Here is a 10473-nt window from a genome sequence, read left to right as displayed (position 1 = left end):
CATAAATTATAACGTGACATGACTGATGAAATATAAAGCCAAGATTTATAACCTTCAGATACATTGTGTTTAGCCTTCCATAAGAAAGATGTTGTGAGCGTATCTGTTGGGTTGTTCATTACCACTGATTTCATCTTTTCCAAACTTCTGATTTCATTATGTTTCAAATGTTGACATTTCAAAAGCTTCTTTAGTTACTAGCCTTTGATAATCTGTTAGCTCTTCCCTTTCCAATAGTAGATAATAGTAAAAATAAAATATGACAGTAGATTAATGCTATTTTAAGTCTTAATGCATTATTTTAAGTATCCTGTTATATCCACTGCTGCTGAGTACTCTGAGTTCAGGCTAAATCACCAAGAATATTCTTTCCATTTGCTATTTTTGTCTGATTGTGGTATATGTCTTCTTATATTTGTTAGAAACTAATCAAGCACATTAAATATATGAGTTAGATATATAAATCTATTGTAATAATCTGTACGCATCTGGAATTGTTTGAAAGTTGAAACATTACATAAATATATGATACAGGAGGATTTTATTTACTTTAATGAAAACAAGATTATTTAGTTTAGAATGTGGATGAAATTAAAATCATTCTTGTTGTCTTAGTGAGGTTTTTGATCAGCTGTATGTTCTCAGACCAGAACATGTAGAAGATACTTGGTCACATGATGTCAATGCTAGAAAAGTGGTCCTCTTGACTGGTTCTAAAATACAGTCTAGTTGACTTAAGAGTCACATGGTGTCACAGAAGCAAAGCTGCACATAAACAGAGCAAAATAAGGAATTCTTTCATTACTTCCCATTGGCAAGCAGGTAGATGTTCAGCCATTTCCAGGAATGTAGGGCTTCTAATGTGTAATGCTTTTTGGGGAAGACAGATGTTATCACTCCTAATGTTATCACTCCTAATCACTGTTGTCACACCCCCCTCAGAATTATTCATTCTGAAATTTTAAATTGCATTTATTTGAAAATTTTACAGTTTCCTATTCCTCTTTAAATAAGTATCTGTAAAAATAGGAATATTTGGAAAACATAAAGGGCTAATCTTTGTTATGCAGTGACCATATTGATTTGTTTGTCTTCCACTGTATAATACTGTATTTCTGAAGCTAAAACTAGTTAGACAACAGACCACAGCACATTGACTGCTATGCAATTATTGTCACAGTTAAAACAAACTAATACCAGCTCAGGCTAAGACAAGTTCAGACAAATCCCAAGACCCTGCAGTATCAGGTAAATACATCCTTTTTCTAGAAATGACATAGTTATATTTACCTGGTGACCTTTGAAATGGATTCCAAAAGATTGTTCTCCTAGCCTTTAAATGGACTGAGGTATAACTGACAATTTTCCACTAGACCTTCTTGCCCTTGTAAAATTTAAAAATAACATGTTTTTGTTTTTCTAGTCATCACAAATCTCACCCAGCCACCATAGTTTGTATCAGTTTTGCGATCATATTTGTCTGCTGTTTCAGCACCAGTGAATGAATCCCAGACAATCTCATGGATTTGGATATGCCTAGCTGCAGCCCAAGAAACAGGATTTTTACCATGTTAAATGGTAAGTCCATAGTACAAGACTATAGACTTTGTATTGAACTGACAGGGCATAGATTTTTCTAGGCTTGCCTTGGCTTCAGATTGTTTAGCTTCTCTTCTCTTTACAACAATCTAATGGAAAATTTCACCAAGGAAAATGTGAGTCAGTTTCATGGATGAGGGAGAAAAATAGGTGATGGAGTACTTAGGACAGGCCAAAGTATGCAGTGCCGTTTTTTTTCCCATCAGTCTTCATAATCTAACCCTGTGTACACCTGAACCATTTGGGTAAAAAAATGGGCAGTTCACAGTGGGAGAAGTGCAGTTCTGTTCTGGTGACTGCCTGTCTAAATTTGTGGCAGAGGGGGCAGCCAACAGCTGAGGGTAGTAAGACAAGGACTGCCTGTCCTCAAATCTTATTCTCTGACTGGGTCTATTTTATTTGTTAGTTTCCTTCTGTGTTTCCTTCTCATGAGCTCTCAGTGGGAGTGTTGTTGTAAAACAGCTTCCCCCAGTCTAAAACTGTCTTAAACATAAAAGCTACTGTTTAAGGCTACTGCTCTTACACCATGGCTACCTAAGTTTGTCAGAGCTCTGCTATATATACTGTAATGTCAGCTGTGGTGGTTTTACTAAGCTGGGCAGTTGAACTCCACCACAAACACTCTCTCACTCCCCCTCCTCAAAGGGAAAGGGAGAAAAATATGATGGAAATGGATCAAGGGGTGAGATAGGGATAGGGAGATCACTCAGTAATTATCATCATGGGCAAAAAAGACTCAGCATAGGAATGTTTATAAAATTTAATACCTATTACTTACAAGCTAGAACAGTGAGAAACAAAGGAAAGAAGCTGAGAACACCATTGCCCCATCCACCGTCTTCCACTTCCTCCTCCCAAGTGGTGCAGGGGAACAGGGAATGGGGACTGTGGTCGGTCCCTAATGCTTCATCTCCATTGCTCCTTCACAGTCACCCTCTGACCCTGCTCTACACAAGGTCCCTCCCATAGGATGCAGTCCTTCCCAAACTGATCCTGCGGGGCTTCCCACAGGCAGCAGCTCTTCAAGAACTGCTCTACATATGTGTCCGTACCATAGGGTCCATCCATCAGGAGCAAACTGCTCCAGCACAGGTCCCACACAGGCAGCAGTTCCACCCAGACCCCCTGCTCCTGCGTGGGCTCCTCTCTGCGGGCTGCAGCTCTGGCCCAGGGCCTGCTTCTGCGAAGGCTCTCCCTGTGCCACGGCCTTCTCCAGGCCACATCCACCTGCTCCACCGGGGGCTCTTCCATGGGCTGCAGCATGGAGATCTGCTCCATGTGGGACCCATGGGCTGCAGGGGGACACCAAGGGCCTCTCCACAGGCCACAGGGGAACTTCAGCTCTGGGGCCTGGAGCACCTCCTGCCCTCCTTCTTCACTGCAGGGCTGTTTCTCAGTCCTCACTCTCCCAGCTCCTGTTGTGCAGCAATTTTTTTCCCCTTTCTTAAATCTGCTTTCACAGAGGCACAACTGGCACTCACTGGATCTGCTCCAACAAGCGGTGGGTCCCTTTTGGAGCCAGCTGGAGCTGGCTCTTATCTGACATGGAGCATCTTCCGTACTCTTCTCACAGAGGCCATCCTGCAGCCCCATGCTACCAAAACCTTGCCATGTAAAATCCACTACTTGTGAGTAGGTTAGGACTCTTTTGTATTACCTGACAAAGGAATAACTTTCTGCATATGTGGATTTCATTTTTAGAGCTATTATGCAAACTTACAATCAGGTCTGTTGTGTGAGAAGAATGCTTACCTCATTTCATTTCAAAGGAAAACATTGTAGAAGAGTTAACAGACTTTTTGGTGCAAATAGTTAAATGTGTACACCTTCTTTACATTAATAATTAGATCAGTTTACTAGAGCAAAATAGGCAAGCTAAAAAAAGTATGTCTTTGTCCTTGCACTAAATTTATCACTGTTTATCACAGGAGTTCTTCCATTATTTATAATACATGTATTAATTTGATACAGCATGCATCTTTTTTTTTTTTTCTTTTTTTCCCCTACCTAAGCTGTTTTAACAGCAAATGGACAAGCAGCAGAAATGCTGATTTTATTTGTCTCTTAGAGTAGAAATGTTAAATGTATTTGCCTCTTACCAAGCATTTTGCAGGAAAATACTAAGCTTCTTCTAAAAATTGTCTAACTATAAGGTGACCCAACCAATTAACTTATTTTAGCTTATTGCATTGTATTTAATTTATTATTGTATTGGGTTTACATGGCAAGGTTTGTATACTGGGGGGCTGCAGGGTGGCCTCTGTGAGAAAAATCCAGAAGCTGCCCCATGTCAGATCATCACCAGCTCCAGCTGGGCTCCAGCCCCTGGAGAGCCCCTGCAGAAGCAGGCCCTGGGCCAGAGCTGCAGCCCGCAGAGAGGAGTCCATGCAGGAGGTCTAGGGGGAGTTGCTGCCTCTGGGGGACCCATGCTGCAGCAGTTTGCTCCTGATGGATGGACCCTGTGGTATGGACACATATGTAGAGCAGTTCTTGAAGAGCTGCTGCCTGTGGGAAGCCCTCAGTTTGGGAAGGACTGCATCCTATGGGAGGGACCTCATGTAGAGCAGGGTCAGAGCAACTGAAGAGCAGAAGGAGCAACGGAGATGAAGCATCAGGGGAAAGTGTTTTTAGTTTGCTTCTAACTTTCACTGTTATAGTCCACTATTGATAAGCAATAAATTGTATTAATCTTTCCTTATGCTGAGTCTATTTTGTCCATGATAATTGTTGAGTGATCTCCTTGTCCCTATCTCACCCCTTGATCCTTTTCCATCATATTTTCTTCATTTCTTGAGGAATGTGAGTGAGAAAACAATTGTGGAGTTCAGCTCCCTGGTAGGGCAAAACCACTACATTCCATTAAAGTGGGACATGAATGTAGTTAAACTGAATTTCCTGTAGTGTAGATGGAAACTGAACTTGGAATAAGCAAAGTCTTCATTAAATGCACGGGACATTGTTATACATCTTCTGGTTCTTCTCACACAACCACAACACATATGCAGTGACCAGAGACAATTTCATGTTTTAGAAAGTACTGGTGACAATTTAAGATCTCCCCACGTATCCCAGAATATAGACACGTAACTACAGTAAATCTTTTAAAATCTCCTCTGATAATGTAACGTAAACTCTTTACTTTCAGCACCGAAGAAAAAATTGATTTGACAGAATCTTCTTTGAAAAGCTAGCTGCTCTCTTTCAAATTCAGTGTTTGTGAAAATTTAGACACATGGATTCAGATTTTCTGGGTGATGTGCTATAGCACTACGTGTCACTCTATATCAAGATGCATTGTTACAAAGAGGCTGGTAATTTGTGTTCATTCATCCATCACAACAAACTCACCTGATCGTCATTTTGGGTCACTAGATATGTCTGTTACAGATAGTGTAGACTGGTTAGTGAAAGCAATACTGTCTTTGATCCACCAACCTCACAAATATGCCAGAGATGTGTAATGAAACTGCCTGAAAAAAAATGGCATATTTGTTAACATCATTAAATAAAGTATCAATTACCACACCGTGGTTAAAGTATCACTATTTACTATCACACTTCTCTAGATGACAAGGAATTTCAGTGCATTGTCTTCCTGGTAAAGGTTACATTTTGGTGGTGAAGACTGTATGTAAACCATGAGGAACTGATACCATACCACTTTTTGTGATGATTTCTCCAGAGAAACTGAAGAACATAGGAGTAAAATGGTGCCTCCAGGTAACTTAATGAAATTCAAAAGAGTAATACAAAAATCAGTAGATGCCTAGGAAGGAAGGCTGAGGACATAAATATGTATCTAATTGTATGATATACACTACAATATACTCCCGTTTAAATTAGATACTTCAAGGTGAAGACGTATTTGTTCCAAAAACTAAGCTTCCATTTAGTTAGGGGCATCTTGATAATTTTATATATGTGTGAAAAAATGAATTTACGGTTTGAATTGTATTAAACCTTATCCTGGGTAGTAGCATTTACTGTAAGGACCTAAAGTGGCGTAATCATGATATATCTTTTTCCTGCATTTATCTCACTGCCCATGTGCATGTATTTATGTAACTGCCTTCTTGACTACAAGAATTCCTTCAGAGTGGGATAGTTTTTTAATCCGCTGGAAACTACAACTAATTTAACAGAGAGATGAGGACATGAAGGACAATAAGATTCTACAAGTTTCATCAGAATAAACATCTGCAACCATAAAGGAAAATTACAAAGGAAGTCCAATCTATACTGTAAACTAGAAGTTAACTAGGAGTCACACAATGCATCATTATCATTTGGAATTACATGTTTTACACACACACAAATTCTAAAGCTTAAAAAATATTCTTACTAAAATGTAAGTATATATATATTTATAATCTAAAAACAGTACAGTGTGCACCATAGAGCTTAGCATTCCTGCATTTGTGTGCATTCACTGTGCACAAGTGAATCAGTTGTTTCAAATTCTAATGCAGCAATGAGTTGGGACTCCAGACACTAGGGAGTTGCTAATTCACTCTGAAACGATAAAACAGAGTAGGGCTGGGCTCGGTTGCTTGGACAATGAGTCTGGTGGTTGAGATATTCTAGGGTGTCTAAAATACCTGCACATGTGAAGCAGGTAAGAGGAAGACTTGGGAGGCCTGTACACTGCTAGAATGGTAACTGAAATTAAAGTGACAACCCCAAGAGCCTCTCAAATATTGTTACACACCAATTTTGGGGCAGCTGAAGTGAGGTCCTACATTTCGTTAGCGGTAATGCTGCGTTTCTCTCTTGTGAAACTGTGTAGCTTATTGCCATTAGCATGCTTCATGCTGAGCTTGCAAGGTCTCTTTATTTATTTATTTATTTATTTATTTGCAGGCCTGCTCTATCTGAACTTTTGTCAACCTGTTTGAAGCTTTATTTTACATGATTTACTTGTGACAGCAATTTCTCTTAACTGACCAGATGTCTAAGGCTAATTTGTTCCACTTTTGCAGATCTTCGGTTATTTAAACTGTAGCTTTATACAGATAGCTGTAACAGGCAGTTTTTCTATGCAGAATGAAACATGTATGACTCTAATTTAATGATATAGTGCAGAGAAAGGCAGGTGTGATGTGTGGTGTGATGGCAGAGGCCTTCAGAGGCAGAGACACATGATGTGTTGCAGAGGAGCTCAGGTATGTATTGTGGAATGGGCTTGGCATGAGAGGCCTCACAATTATAAACAACTCACAATCATTGAAGAAATTTGGACCAGGAACTGGACAAAATTAGTTTTAGGAATAACAAAGAGAAGAAAGAATATCTAGGATATTATCTAAAAGGCACCATATATAGTACATTTGGATGCAATATGGAGCTGCAGACCAAAGACCAAGTGAAGATGTAAAAGTGTGTTAGCAAGCATTTAAGATAGATCCTAACTAGACCTTAGACCAACGGATAAGGAACTATTAACATTAACATCTTAGTCCTCTTGGCAAAGAACTCCAGAGGCTGAAAAGTATAATGTGCCCCTAATGCCCCCCCTCTACTTCCCCTTCCCCCCCCCCCCAAGAAATCATCAACCTTAGGATCAAAAGCAGTGGGGTAAAGGTGAGCATAGAAACGGAAAGAGAAGTAGAAAGGGAGTCTGTGTAACAGTTTTAACTATATTATTATTCATTATCCTTCTGCAACAGTCAGACATGGACTAGTAATGATTAAACTCAATATTTTAATTATACTGATAATTTCCTGATTTTACATAGCTGCAAAAAGTGTGCTTCCTCTTTGCCCATAAACAAGATTTTGATTGTAAGACTAGGGCTGGTCCTGTTTCTTATACAGATGCACATGGTGATCCAGCATATCCTGTTTGGCTTCTTGGTGCCTTCCAAGAAGTGCAGTTTGAGCAATTCTTGCAATTTGAACATCATAGCCACAAACCCTTCTGGAAGTCTTAAATGGCCTAAAGATGTCTCATACAACATTAGCAGTCTGTATTAAGGAGATAGTCCCAGCTCTCCACTGACCGTTGAACTTCTCTCATTCTTTAGAGACCAAAGAAAGGGGGAAGGGAAGGGAAAGGAGGGGGAAGGGGAAGAGGAAGGGGAAGGGGAAGGGGAAGGGGAAGGGGAAGGGGAAGGGGAAGGGGAAGGGGAAGGGGAAGGGGAAGGGGAAGGGGAAGGGGAAGGGGAAGGGGAAGGGGAAGGGGAAGGGGAGAAGATTGGAATGGAATGGAATGGAATGGAATGGAATGGAATGGAATGGAATGGAATAGGAGTAGAATGTTTCAGTTGTAAGAGATTTTCAATGATCATCTAGTCCATCTGGCTGACCTCTTCAGGACTAATCAAAAGTTAAAGCATATTATTGAGGGCATTATCCAATTGTTTTTTGAACAATGACAGGAATGTGGCATCAACCACCTCTTTAAGAAGCCTGTTCCAGTGTTTTAACACTCTCATGGTTAAGAACTGTTTCCTTATATCAGCCAGAACCTCCCCCGGAGCAGCTTTTTGTTCTTCACTTATGTCCTATCATAGGTTATCAGGGAGAAGAGACCAGCACCTTCCTCTCTACTTCCTCTCCCCAGGAAGTTGTAGAGAGCAACGAGGTCACCTCTTAGCCTCCTTTACTCCAAACTAGACAAACCGAGTATCCTCAGCCTCTCCTTGTAGAACATGCCTTCTAGCTCTTTAGTCAGATTTGTTACACTCCTCTGGATGCTTTCAAGAACCTTGAAAGGTGGAACTCAAAACTGCACACACACACACACACAAAATAACAATAACAAAAAACCACCTGATTGCTAAATCACTTTTTGTTGGTCCTGGTTTTTGTTATTCCTAGCAACAATTAAATAAATACTCTGTGGTTACAAAGCAGATCCCTGTGTAGAAAGGGGTTGAAGGTATACACCTTCCTTGATCAGGAAAGTGCATAGAGATGCAGAAGCCTGACTCTGTAAACAACAAATAGTCGGTGTGTTAACTATATATAGCTGGTGTGTTAACTGGTGTGTTTACCAGCCCTGTTTTCTGGGCTTCTCAATATAATTTAATGAGAATTGGGTGAATGAGGGAAGGGTCTATTGTACAACATGTATTTTAATTTTTGCAACCTGTAGTGCTTGTTTGTATGATACTATTTGTATTATACTACTTTAAAGAGAAAAGGTTAGGCAACAGATAAATTTCTTGGGTATGGAGCACAGTAAAGATTTAAATACTGCTGAAAATGCATGTCAAAGTGTCAGAAAGAGAATTCCTAGGAACCAGAAGTGATTGCCTAAAATCCAACACAGAAAAAAAAAAAAAAAAAAAAAAAAAAAAAAAAAAAAAGAGTTGCCAGAGTAAAACAAGCAAGGAGGAAAGGATGAACTTGCAAGAAGCACAAGAAGCATGACATCTTTCATTCTTTTAGTTTATTCCTATCTCCTCTGAGTTTCCTCTACTTGTTGATGTTATTAGTTCTACCATACCCTAAGATACAACTTTTTAACTTTTTTTTAAGCACTTCTGGTCTTTTGAGGGTGCTTACCAAAATGAACAACAAAAATGTTTTAGACATAAAAAGTCTAGTCCAGTTAGGCTTCTACTGTTACTCTTGTAGCACTACAGGCCTGTTTCAATAGTAGGTGTAATAAGCATTGTTTCAAATATGCGCATATAAATTCTGTACTTTGGGCATTCAGATTACTTCCTTGATAACTGCTGTCAGCAAAAAGCTCTGAGTTGGAGAAGACTGAATACTCACCATCACTACAAGCATTTATTATAGCCTAATTAAACATTGTTCAGTGAATTGTTTAATCTAGCTCCTCAATCAGTTGCCATCAGTTGCTGAAGTGTCAGCATTCATTTTTTCTGTAAGTCTTAGCATCTGCTCAACATTTTGACAGTAAAGATTTTTGATGTCCTGCGCTGCTTTTCAACACTTTAATTTCCATGATCTACAACAAGATGTTTTTCGACAATGGAAGACAGTTTTCAGCCTTTTTTTTTTTTTTTTTCTCTCTCTCATGACTGCCTGATCTGCATTCCTTGTGCCTATTTCCTTGATTTGCAGCCTGGCACACCTCTTCTTGTTTGGCTTATGCACACTTTGTTAATACTGTGTTTTCTCCTTCCAAAAGGCAACAGCAGTGCAAATCTAACACAATTCCTTATTCTGTCACTAATATGTTTGTTGTTTTTTTTTTTTTTTTATAAGCACTCCTGAATTCATCACATTCCCTTCCTTACAATTCTTCAGCTGACTGAATGAACTAATGTCCCTCTCAGCAAGTTAATGCAAGAGATATAAATAGTCATAGAAATGTGGGTTTGTATTCTGTTTTGTTTTGTTTTCATTGAATCATAAAATCATTGAGGTTGGAAGAGACCTTCAAGATCATCTGGTTGAACCATCACCCTACTACTAATGTCAACCACTAAACCATGTTCCTAAGCACCACGTTCAACCTTTCCTTGAACACTCCCAGGGATGGTGACTCCACCACTTGCCTGGGCAACCCATTCCAATGTGAGACTACTCTTTCTGAGATTAAATGTCTCAATTTCTGACCTGAACCTCCCCTGGCACAACTTGAGTTCATTCCCTCTAGTCTATCAGGAGTTATCTGGGAAAAGAGGCCAACTCCCAGCTCCCTACACCTTCCTTTCAAGTAGTTGTAGAGAGCAAGAAGGTCTCCCCTGAGCCTCCTCTTCTCTATACTAAATAACCCCAGTTCCCTCAGCCTCTCCTCATAGGACTTGTGTTCCAGGCCCTTCACCAGCTTACTAGCCCTTCTCTGGACACATTCCAGGGCCTCTATGTGCTTCTTGTACTGAGGGGCCCAAAACTGAATACAGTACTCGAGCTGCAGGCTCACCAGAGCAGAGTACAGGGGGACAATCACCTCCC

This window comes from Anas platyrhynchos, chromosome 1 (genome assembly GCF_047663525.1).
Source record: "Anas platyrhynchos isolate ZD024472 breed Pekin duck chromosome 1, IASCAAS_PekinDuck_T2T, whole genome shotgun sequence".
NCBI classification, from domain to species: domain Eukaryota; kingdom Metazoa; phylum Chordata; class Aves; order Anseriformes; family Anatidae; genus Anas; species Anas platyrhynchos.
This window is presented reverse-complemented; position numbering follows the sequence as displayed.